The following is a 13,023-nucleotide window of genomic DNA, read 5'->3' as shown; positions in this document are numbered from 1 at the left end:
TTGAATTGATGGAATTTGAGGGGTTTAATTCTTACCCAATAGTAATAAAAAGATTCTCGAAAGTTAAATTAGAGCTTTGCAACTGGTTTAGAGCTGAGCGATAGAGCTTTGAACCCATAGGCTCAATTTGACCTTAGAGAGAGATTTAGAGTAAAATTATGAGTTAAGTAAAATGGGACCAATTAAGGTGATGTAAAGTAGTAATTGGATAGTAACGGACCTAGAATGGATTAATAAAAAAGAGTTTACAGATAAATATAGCCTTAAATAGTGGAAATGAGTTTTTGGTCAAAATGGATCAAATGACTAAAATGTGCTAAATGTGTTCAGATTGACATATTAGATGTATGAGTGGAGGAAGGAAACTTGAGTTAGGCTATAAAGGTTATTAAAATCCATGGGTAACCTTTCTATTAACAGAAGAGTTGAGGTAGCCAAACAACTTCCTTTGTTTGATTGTTTATTGTAATTGTATATTAGTATGTTATATAGTGGATGAAATGGTTTTAAACTGGGGATGTTTTATGGCATTGTGTGAATGTTGTATGAAATAGCATTTAATTGATTAAAAGCATTGAAATGTGTATTTTTAAATGGAATGCATTATACATATATATATATATATATATATACTATGATGAGAAATGAGTAAAAAGAGTAAAGTGGGAACCTTCAATGATTCGGAAAGCATGATCATAGGGGTAAGAGTTCACCTAAGTGGAGGAGATTATAAAGACCATATGGCAAGGTTTCCTTATTACTTGGCAGGGTGCGGTGTTGAAAATAATTTTCCTTAGTGCCTTAAAAGGTGTGGTATTGGAGAAGATCTCTTTAGTGGCTATTAAGATGCAGTGTTGGAGATGAGAGACTCCTTACTGTCTTTGTGATACGGTGTTAAAGTCAACGACACCCCATTGTGTGTATTAAGGGAAACCATAGTTCATATTGTGTGTTAGAACATCTTTGGCTGGGTGATTCTACTACTGCAGGTGAGCTCAAGGCCAATGAGAATGTACATTAGTAGTGATCATGTTAGCATGCTATGTGATATGTTGAGATAAGTTATGAGATAGCATAAGATCCTATGTGATTGATGAAAAGTTGAAAATGAAATGAGATATGTGGTATAAATGCTATTTTAATGAAATTTGAACGATATAATATGCTTTACTTCCATATTGTTACATGTGATAGTCAATAGGAGTGAGTTATTCTATTATTGAGATTTTTATCTCACCCTCGTGCTTACATGTTTATAGGATCAGGAAGTGATCAGGGCAAGGAAAGAGAGTCTGGACCGGCTTGAGTTGTAAAGCAATGTACTTTGAGTTTGTGCAATAAACTGAACTAAGATTTTATATGTATATATGTGAATGAGTTGTCATAGGGTTCCATACATGAATTGAATTGAGATTTTGTGAAATCTAGTACGACTTTGTGTATATGTGTTGAAATAAATTAAGGGGCAATAGTTGAGTATGTTTGAGTTGAAATGGTTGTTTGTATTGGTGAATCTCTAGCCCAAGAGATAAATTATGATGAAATGAGTAATTTAGGGTTAAGATTGTATAATGAACATGAATGTATATGTATGTGATTAGAAAAGGCCTAGTGGGCCTAAGTTATGCCAAGAAATGGCAAATATATTAAATTGTGAAATTGTGGAAATCGGCAGTAGAAGGGTTAAATTTCGATATATGAGTATGATTGTGTTAAATTATGGTTAATTAGGTATATTAGGTCCTTTTGGATTTGATTCAAGGCTTAGTGTGGTCTAATAAGAGAAAGGAATCGATTTGAGCACTTGGGTGTGCAAATTTTTCAAAAAAAAAGTGACTTTTTATGTAACATTTGAAAAATTTTAACCCTAATTTATTAACTTAATTAGGGTAGTTAGTGAGTTAATGAGATGTGTGGCCAGAGGGGCTTGACTTGGCATAAATTATTATGATTTCAGCCCTAGAAGTGGGTTCAGATCGATGGCAGGCCACTTGGGCAAGGAAAGAGGATGAAAAAGTAAAGAGTTGTGTTTTATGCCATATGCGTGGCGTGTGATTGGTCCACCGCAGCGCATGGACACAATTTAAATGTAACAGGCTCTTTTGTGCCATGCACTGTAGCGCATGGCTAAAAATCAAATAAATCAGCTGGTGAGCTGCGTGAAAACGGAAGAGAGAAAGAGGAGGAAAATGAAGAGCTTGGTTTTGGCTCTGCTAGGGCACGACTTTTGGTCCAATTGTTAATAGATTTAAGCTCCTCAACACCCAAGGTAAGATCATAGTGCCTTCTTCTTCCTTTCTCTCCCTCATTTATGATTATTTATGGTAAGGTTTAAGTTGGGAGATGGATTTTCAGTCCATAAGAGTATGGGTTCGATTCCATTAGTTAAAATGAGATTAATGGGAGTGATTAGTATTGGAACACCATATTGATGATTTTGCAAGTGGTTGGTCCATAGGAGCATTGAATGTTGAAAAATTGGTATTTATGAGGTAGTTGAAAGAGGTTAATGTGCATTAATGATGGTTTGAGGTGTTATTAATGATAATGTACATTAATGGAATCTAATAAGCCCATTGGGTATGAATGGGTAGTGATTATGAGTTGGTAAAATAGTGTATGAGGAGTTTTATGTTAATAAAGCTTAAAGAGATAGATGATGATGATATCTTTGTGACTTGGTTGTAGAGAGGTTCGTCTTGGCACCTTTCGAGCTTGTTGAAGCTTTGGGAAGTTGATATAGTGAGGGATAAACCTTTGGCCTCTCAAAGGTTTGAGGTAACCAGGGGAAACTTAATTTTTATAGTTGTATGTTAATTACGTTGTGAAATGTGATTTATGGTTAATTTGATTATGCATGATGGCAAGTGCGTAATTGTGAAATGGTTTCTTTTGAAAAAAAAACTTGATTTCTACCACCTTTGATGTTTTATGAAATTAATTGTGAATTATGAATATGGGTGGAGAATTGTGATGAAATATGTGTTAAAGTGTAGAGCATTTGTGTTATGTGAGTCTATGTGTTGAGAAAAGATTGTTAAAATGTATATTATGTGTGAAATGTGCATAGCATGATCATTGACGGGAGTTCGCCTAGGGAGAGGAGTAGATTGGTTGAAATCTATGTGGTATTGGCAGTGACCGTTGGAATCGGGAACTAGCCTTGGCATCGACTGTTGGAATCAGGAGGTAGCCCTTGTCCTGTAGTTGTTCCGAGACTGTCCCACTTGTTCTACAAGAGACTTGAACCTAACTAGTCTCTACTGGTTCATGAGGAGGCTAAATTAGGGATATGACACCCCATGGTTATTAATATTAGGGAAAACTGGATTATATAAATGAGTGAGTTAACCTTGGCCTGGTAGCTCCTCACAAGTAGAAGGCTGTGTTAGTCCATGAAGGGCATAGCCATATGATAGCCATCGGTTTTATGTCAGAGGTAACAGAAGGATATAAGATTGGCATATGATCATGCATATTGTCCGACCATGTGGTTGTTAGTTTTGTGGTTCGGCATGTGTTAAGGGCGCATGGTTGTTATTTTTGCAACCCTGAGTTATATTTTTGAAAATAACATAATATAGTATTTGTAGCAAGCCTGGTCATATGGTTGTTAGTCTTGTGAACTGTGGCCTAATGCTATGTGAAATATATGTTTACACGCCTAATTGCATCTATTTACAATTAATATGTAACTGTAAAGGTTAAGTGAAACTTGGTTACTGAGTGGTTGTACTCACACCTTAATTCTCAATATTTTCAGGACCTAGCTCATCTAATCCAAGTTGAGGAAAACATACTAAGGCTTAGGATTGGTGAAGTAAATCCTCTATATGCCTTTCTTTTGTTATTTACATGTGTATTTGTTAATGTAATTATCAACTAGGATAAATTGTCATGATTGGTGTACTACTTGCATGATTTTGTATTTAACTAGTGTATTTTGTGCCCTGAGGTAGTGATTTTTTGTTGTGAACCTGAGGTTAGGGCCAAAATACTTGTGCAAGTATGAACATATGTATTTTTGAGAAATATGAATGAAATTTGTGCAAAATTTGTGCACAAATGTTGTGAACCCGAGGTTAGGGCCAAAATTTGTGCAACTTTTTCTCCCTTTCTATGTTTTGTGAAAATTAGGGTTGAGTGGTGATTTTGTAAAATAAGTATATTTGATTGTGTATGGTGTGTTGCACGAGTTCGCAAGAGTCTATTGAGTGTGGTTGGACGGTTGGTGTAGGCTATTGGCACGCGTGGTTGAGTTGAGACACCCTATTTAGAAAATTTTGTGAAAATGTGTCAAAATGGGTTTTAGTATCCAACTTTCGATAGGAAATAAATTTAAATGTGAAACTGGTGCCATTAGTTAGAGCTAGGAGAAAGCTCCGTGTAGACACCGAAACCACCTCAATCGGACGTCGGACGGAGATTTGGGACGCGTCAGAAGTTCGCTCCCTGTGCTGTCAAATAACAGCACTGATCTGTCAAATTTTGTGCAATGCATCACAGCGCATTGTGCCTCACGCTGCGGTGCATGGCACAGAGAAGACACACTGTGGCACACGAGCCATAAGCCGTGACGCACATGTCATTTTCTGCACAGAAATGACTTTTGAGTTGTAACACTCATTATTTAGGTCCCAATTGATTTTCAAGCTTCCGCTTTATTTTTAAAACTTTGATTTGGAGTCCTTAGATTTATGTATGGGATTTGAAATTGTAAATTGGGATTCCTTTGAAATAATTTTTGTGAAATCCTTTAACACCTCAGATAATTATGTTTTGGAGTTATTTTTTTGGTTTAACCTTAGGGAGGTTACATTTTTCACCTGAGTATTTAAATTTTGATCGGACTATTAGATCATGTCTGAATCTGTCTCATTAGTTAGCTTATGAGTTAAGCTACGTGTGGGCGCTTGAATCACTCCGATTGGATGCCGTATGTGAAAATAGTGCCTGCTGGAAGTTCGTCATTTTTGCTATTAAAATGACAGTAGAAAAATGAATAGGCGCACCAAGGTGTATGGTGACATATGTTGCATCACACGGCACAGAAAGATTGAGTGTGTAGCTTTATGCCATATGTCGCAGTGCACACACTGCACGCCGTGGTGCACGGACCTATTTCCAAGCATGAAATGATGAAGGTGAATGCATATAGATTATTTCCTCTGCGTATTCTTTGATGTGTTTTATTATTTGATAATTTGTGAAACAAGTCTTCGGTTGAAGGTTTTCAAAATAAAACATTTGTTTATAGATGTTTGTGAATGGTGTGGTAACTGTAGTCTTCTCTTATATTGAGTGGATATAAGAAGAGGTTACATACACATGGTGTCTCATATCGCGGCACATGTCACAGAGAGGATTAGGGCATGTGGCTTTATACCATATGCCGCAGTGTATGTGTTGCCCATCGTGGCGCATGGTATAAGTTCTCCCTTCTAATCCATAATTAATTCCATAATTAAGATAATTATGGGACTAACCCAAGTAAATTATTAAGTTTGTAAAATTTACATCAATAAGATCCTAAATTTTCAAAATGTGAAATGCTATAAAATCATTTAGAATCATTTTTAAAAAATAAAATCAGAGCAAAATATATATATGAAAGCATGGACATTTAACAAGGTAAGATAACATCAAATTGGGGTTAACAAAGCAAAAAAAAAAAAAAGCATTCTTGGACAATTACACTATAGCATAAAATTTTATACTATAGCATAAACTGCAAAATCCATGACAGTAAAAATGTTGTCATGGCAGATTTCTTGCTCGGATTTCCAATGCACACTAAATCTCCATCCGACATCCAATTGAGGTGATCTAGGTGTCAACAGAAAGCTTTCTCCAAGTTTTAACTAATGGCATTATTTCACATTCAAATCATTTCTCAATCAAAAGTTGGACACCAAATTGCAAACTTACCCATTTATGCTTTCAAAACATAACAAGGATGTCTAAAATCACGACCAAGCGCCATAAACTCATAATCATGCCTAGACCATACTTAAAAGACTCTATAGGACTCGTGCAATACACCACACTCAACTAAAAACATATATATATATATATATATATATATCACAAATTCACCACTCAACTTTATAACACATAAAACACAAGGGGAAGAATTTCTTACACAAAATAGTCATTTTCACTCAAAACCAGTCAAAATACATATATTCCTACTTGTACAAGTATTTTAGCCCTATACTAGGGTTTATAACTAAAACTCACTAACCCAAGGTATAAAATACACAAGTGTGATACAATAATAATGCAACTAGTACAAAAAATATTCATGTTATTCCTAGTTGGCAAATTGACATAGAGGCATATAAAGGATTACTCTATAATCCTATGCCTTAGTTCATTTTCCTTGATCTTGACCTGATGAGCTATGCCTTAAAAATATTGAGAATTGAGGGGTGAGTACAACCATTTAGTAACCAAGTTTCACCTAATCTATACAATTGCATATCAATAAAAAACGGATGCAATTGGCAATAAACACACACATAAAACATGTATGACAATGTATAGTATAGCCTCAGCCACAATAATAACAACTATATGACTGGGCTTCAAACATATAATCATATATATATATATATATATATCAATAATGTACAACCTAGGGTTACAATAATACAACCGTGTGCCCCTAAACTACATCGGACCACAATACTAATAACCATGTAGATGAGACTAAATGCATGATCATATGCCAACTTTATAGCCTCTTGATTACATCTGACATGAAACTGATGGCTATGCCTTTCATGAAATAACCCAACTTTTTACTTGTGAGGAGTTACTAAGCCAGTGTCAACTCACTCACTTGTGTAATCCAGTTTCCCTCAATACTAACAACCATGGGGTGTCGTACCCTTAATCTAGCCTCCTTATGAATCGGTAAAGACTAATTAGGTTCGAGTCCCTCATAAAACAAGTAGGATAGTCTTGAATTCAATCATAATAAGAGCTACCTCCTGATTCTAACGGTCGGTGCCAAGGTAAGCTCCTAATTACAACGGTCGCTACTAATACCATGTAGGTTTAGTCAACTACTTATCTCCCTAAGCGAATTCCAGCCAATGATCTGCATGTATATCACATATGTATATGCATGCTAATCAACCATTTATATGATGAATCCACATATTCATACTCACAGCTAACTCACTCCACACACCAACTAGTACATAATCACAATTTCTCATTCGTTATCACTATTAGCATGTAAATGAACATATATATAATTGCAACAATAACACATCACCAACCTGATAGAACATATTTGTTACCCACTTTTATTTTTTAATTAGGACCCTTTTATTAATGATTTATCACCTTTAAGTGCATTCATTGCATTAGATTTGTAATTTTGCCTATTTTTCTATGTTTAGTACATTAGGGGCATTTTGGCTAAAAAAATGAACTTTTGAGAAAATGTACAAGAAAAATTGACAAAGTTCATTTTATCTCCAGTTGATGAATGGTGAAATTATATTTTTAAAATTTATTTTAGTTTAGGAGTAATTAAATAAAAAGTCAACACTTTCTTAAAGTCTTAATTTGACCTAGTTTTCGATTCACCTTTGTGTGAAATTTTTATATAATTTTGCATAGCCTAAAACTTGGTTATTTTAATTAATTCTCTATTCTAATTATGAATTTAATTCTAGACATTAATTAGATTTTATTATATCACATGCTATTTAATTGAATTATGTGATTTATGTGATATAGGTGGCATGTGACTTGTGCATCAATTAGGCAATTGAGGTCAACACTCCTTGAGGTCAAGGATTGATCATTTGCACATGAATTATGATTATTTTGAGGGATAAAATCAGCTTAAATGATGTGTATGACATATGAAAAATTTGGCACACATTGAAATCATCTACAAACCAATAGGAGGGTGCCACCTTGCAAGTGTGACAAGGCTCCCATTTTCTTTTATTTTCTTTTCTCATTTTTTAATTGAGTATTCAGCTGATGGGAAACACTTAAGAGCACATCCATTCAGCCCCAATTCGGATCCAACACTCATCTCATTCATCTTCTACATTTTCTCTCTCTTGTTCGTAATGTTCTTCATTTTCTCTCTTTTGTTCTTCATTTTCTAGCATCCTAACCTCTATTTTCAGCTGCCAAACCTCTACAAAACTCATACCATTCTTCTCCTCTCTTCATTTTCATTCCATCCCTTTCATTTTCATAAGGATTGAAGCTCATTTCCATCATTCAAGAGCTATGGAGTTTGGCCTTCAAAAGCAGTTACTAAGGTTCTTAAAGATGAAGATTGGCTAAGTCTCTTTATGAAATCCTAGAGAGATGAAGATGGAGGATGAGTTTTGAGCTTCAAATTGGCTAAGTTCTTTTGTTTCCTATCATCTTCTCTTTTTACTAGATGATTAGATTCCTTAATCTAGGGTTTAATTATTTTAGCTTGTAAATTCCAATTTGAATTTGATGTTGATGTAAAGAGAAAGGATTGTTTCATTTAATTTCTTCCTTGGACAGCCATGACTGAATTTTGCCACTCTTTGTTTGGCACATAATCTTATGTTTTTCAATTAGTGAATTACTTGTATTAATATTGCATAATCTTATGGTGTTAATGCTTGTGTTGTTGAGTAGCTTGACATAATCTTATGGTTACTCACATTGTTGTTTTAACCGTGGCTGTTGAGAGGAGATTTTGAGTAAATCACTTAGCTAATTTTACCAATTGGTTAATTGAAATAGGGACTTTAATCTATGACCTAGGGAAGTTAGCTAATTAGGTTAATTGGCTTAGGATAATTTTCTTAAGTCATGACAGGTTTAGTCAAGAGGAAAAGGAAGCTAAACTTAGCCTAATCATGAGAAGATAATGAGTCCAAAATCAACTAATCTCCAGGGTTCCATTATTGTGAAAAGGGAAGTGTATTTCACTCACTTTATTTAGCATTTTAATCATTAGGTAATTAGTTTAGATAATTAGGTAACTGAATTCCTACAACTTTGGGTGATTTATTTCACTAGATAACTTTCAATTAGACTTAAGACCATTCTTTGAGAGATGACCTAGGGTTAGCCCTATATTGCATTAGGGTTAGCTTTAGTTTAATTTTGAGAATGAGCGACTAATTTCCTGTCACAACTATGCTAAATTTGCATCATAAGTTTAACAATACTAAACATGTTCTAAATCAACCATTTCAATAAATAATCAATTAATATTCAGCTATTTTCCCTGGTTATCTCAAACCTTTGAAAAGTTAAAGAGTTATCCCTCAATAAAAGTCCTTCACAAGCTATACCAAAACTTGAATGGTGCACAAAATGATTGATCTACAATTAATTATAGAATCATCATTAAAATCATCATAAACACTTTTCCAACTTCCATAAATCAACACTTTAATTACCTAAAACTTCAATCTCTTGCACTTAAGCATAACCATTAGATTTATTAATTTCTATTAACTCCATTTAGCTTTCATTAACTTGAATAATCATTAATACAACACCTAACCATCCAAAATCACACTTTAGAGGTCTAGGGTTCATCTAAAATGGATGATCCAAGCTTACAACCTTGTAAAAACTTTTAAACAATGTGTAGAATATTTAAACAACTCCTATTAGTCCCATTTAGACCAATGGGTTTGGACCCATAGCCTTGAATCTGAAAATCATCATCTCCCAACCTTGAATCTCACTTCTAAAACTTGTAGAGGAAAGAAGAGACAAATAAGGCATACTTAGGTGAAACCAAGCTTCAAACACCTCTAAAATGCCCAAGAGTTGATGCCCTAATAGAGAAAATACTCTCTTGGTCGCCCCCTTTTTGTTTTAGATCTCACATTTTGTTTTGGATCTCACACTCTATTTTTCAGATTGATTTTTACATTTTAAAAATTGGTTTAAAAAATTATGCTATGGTATAATTTTTTATGCTGCAGTATAATGCATTATGAGTTAAAAATCTAATTTTTCTCTACAATTTAAGCTCGAGTGACCCAATTCACTTCTAAACCCAATCCAAAAGCTAAAGCCAAACTCAATAAATGTCTCTAACTATCTTTAAACCTAATTATACTAAATTTCCATAATTACCCTTCATTAGATTAATAAATCATGGGAAAATTTTTTAGAGATGTTACACATGGCCCCTAATCTGACCTAATTTTATAGTTTTTAATGCGTGCAATGATTGTTATGAATGCTTATGACTTGTTTTCACTATGCATTGCTCTAATATTCTAAGATTTTAATGGTTTTGCAAAACAAGTCTTGGACCCAAGCTTTTCAAACAAAGTATTTGATTATTGATTGGTGTTTTTAGTGTAGTGATTAAGTTTATCCTTTCTATATCAAGTAGATATTGGGAAGGGTTACACAAAATATGTGATTTATAAGCTAATGGTGTTTTTAGGACACTAATATAATTATTCAACCTTTGAACAACTTTGGAAATGAGCCAAGATGGTGTATAGATCAACTGAGTTCGAGAAGGTGGCCTAAAATGGCATATGGCAATTTCTGTACCATGTGCCATGGCGCACAGTCAAATTTTAGAAATAAACCAGACACAAAATGTACATTTGATTTCAAAGAAGAGAAAGGAAAGAAAACTAGAGTAGCGATGGAGGAAAGGCTTAGGGTTGCTAGGGCTTGCTCTCAACGTCATCTTAAAGGCATATTAAGCTTGCTAGACCTTGGATAAGCTTCCTTCACATCTCCTTCTCCATTTTTATGCAAATTTTTGACTTTTGGAGTAATAGGGGATGTGATTTCAGTTCCTTTGAGTGTAGACCAAACCTATTGACTTATTTAGGATCTTAGAGAGTTAAATTAAGACTCTAACTCTAGGTTTATGGGTTTTGTATGGATTTAAAGTTTTTGGTTAGGGTTTGAATGAAACCTAGGTATAAATTAGGAGTTTTGGAATAATGTGGGTAAAATGATTTATGATATTGATATGTTTGGATGTTAAATAGGATTGTTGTAGTGTGTTGGAAGGGTTGATGTTATTAAATAAGGATTTTAGGTGTAATGGGTACTAGAAATCTAGTGATTTTGGGATTTAATTAGAGTGATAATTGATAATTATTGCTTAATTGTATAGATTAAGTATTGCTTAAGTGTTATCGTGCATGTGAAATGTGTGAAGCACAAGTTAAACCATGGTAACCATTTTTTATGATAAAAGGGTTGAGGTAATGGAATAGTTTACACCATTTGATTAAAGTGCTTAATTGTTTGTGAGTAGATATATAAATTGTCTACATGTGTTGAAAGCTTGGCATATTATGAAAGATGATTTTTGTGCATATGAAATTATTTCAAAACAATAAAGATTTGTCAAAGTCCTTTATATGAGTAAAATAGTAATTTTATATAAGTAAGCATTATGTATGATAGTGTGAGCATGATATGATAGGAGGTAGGAGTTCATTCATAAAATAGAGTAGTGAAAGTCCATATAGCATGTATTATCTCCTTAATTCTTAGTAAGGTATGGTGTTGGAGATTATCTCCTTAATATCCATATGGGGTGTGACATTAGAGATTGACGCTCCTTAGCATCAGTGATGCAATGTTGGAGTAACGACATCTTGATTCATGTGCAATAGGGGGAGATTATAATTTGGAAGTGAGATAGGACACCTTTAGCCAAGTGATCCTACCATTAAAGTTGAGCTCAGGCTATTATGAATATGCACTTGGTCCAAGAGCCTATGGTTTTAGTTAGGGTGATATAGAGGCTTGGGTGGTAAGATGATCATGATAAAGTAGGAAATGACTTGTGTTTATGGAAATGATATGTTGGGATATGCTAAATAAGTATTTTTGACATCTATAAGCTTTACCCACTTCTAGTTGTGCATGTTAATTGATAGTAGTAAATTATTCTATTATTGAGATATTTATCTCACCCTGTTTATATTTTATAGATGAGAGTTCTAGTAAGGGAAAGGAAAAGGAATGGACGACTAAAGAATGAAGAGCTTCATTTATTTAGCTCTTCCCTTTCATGATTTGGTTTTGAAATGAATATGTCATGAAATTTATGCCAACTTATGATTTCATGCATTTTATGAATCATTTATATGAAAATTTGTGGAATATATGCATATATCAGCCTAATTGATGTTCTTATGGTTAAATAATTGTGAAAGGCCAAGATATTAATACAAGTGATGTTATAGTAATGTGGTATGTATGAAAATGACCATAGTAGTCTGTTGAGATTTAAATTGTTCCCTTTGCATTTATTATGGAATAGGGGATTTGATGGTTATTTTGTGGTTGGACTATTATTGTTATGTTGTGATTAGCCAATTAGGTTGTATGTAGCCCATTTGATAATGCTATATGCAAAAAAGTGGTTTAATAGGCAATGGATTTGATGGTTATTTTGTGGTTGGACACCGTATTTTGTCCGAGCATTTTTTAAAAATAATAATAAATAATCTAAAAAAATATAAAAATATAAAAACGAAATTTAATATTTTTTTAGGATTATATTTTCAAAAAAAAATAATGATGATAATTTAACAAAATAAAAAATCTTGCTTGAATTTAAAAAAATAAAAAAAGAGATCTCTCCTCAAATCTTATTTTCATTTAAATATTGTGTGTGTGTGTGTGTGTGTGTGTGTGTGTGTGTGTTATTGATAAAAAAAAAGAAGAAGAAGAAAGCTGGATGAAATACTGATGGGCAATCAGCACACACAAGCAGCAACATGCACGTACACGAGAGAAACAAAAACCTACAGGGGCACATACACATAACACAGAAAAGAGAACACACACGCACGTATACTTTCGGCCATGCAGCAGAAATAGCAGAAACAGAAATGCAAAACATACAGCCACAACATAGAAGAGACACACGTTACAACAAAACGTGAAGAAGGAAAATGCAGAGGTGGTCGTTCATGCACACGTTACAGCAAAAGTGGAGGAAAACGCAGGCACATTGTCAGTTATCTTTTTGGCACTGATTAGGGAGAATAG

Source organism: Prosopis cineraria, unplaced genomic scaffold, assembly GCF_029017545.1.
Source record: "Prosopis cineraria cultivar Desert tree isolate PC_DT_omini unplaced genomic scaffold, ASM2901754v1 PC14, whole genome shotgun sequence".
NCBI lineage: Eukaryota > Viridiplantae > Streptophyta > Magnoliopsida > Fabales > Fabaceae > Prosopis > Prosopis cineraria.
The sequence above is the reverse complement of the archived record's forward strand: the minus strand, read 5'-3'. Positions refer to the sequence as shown.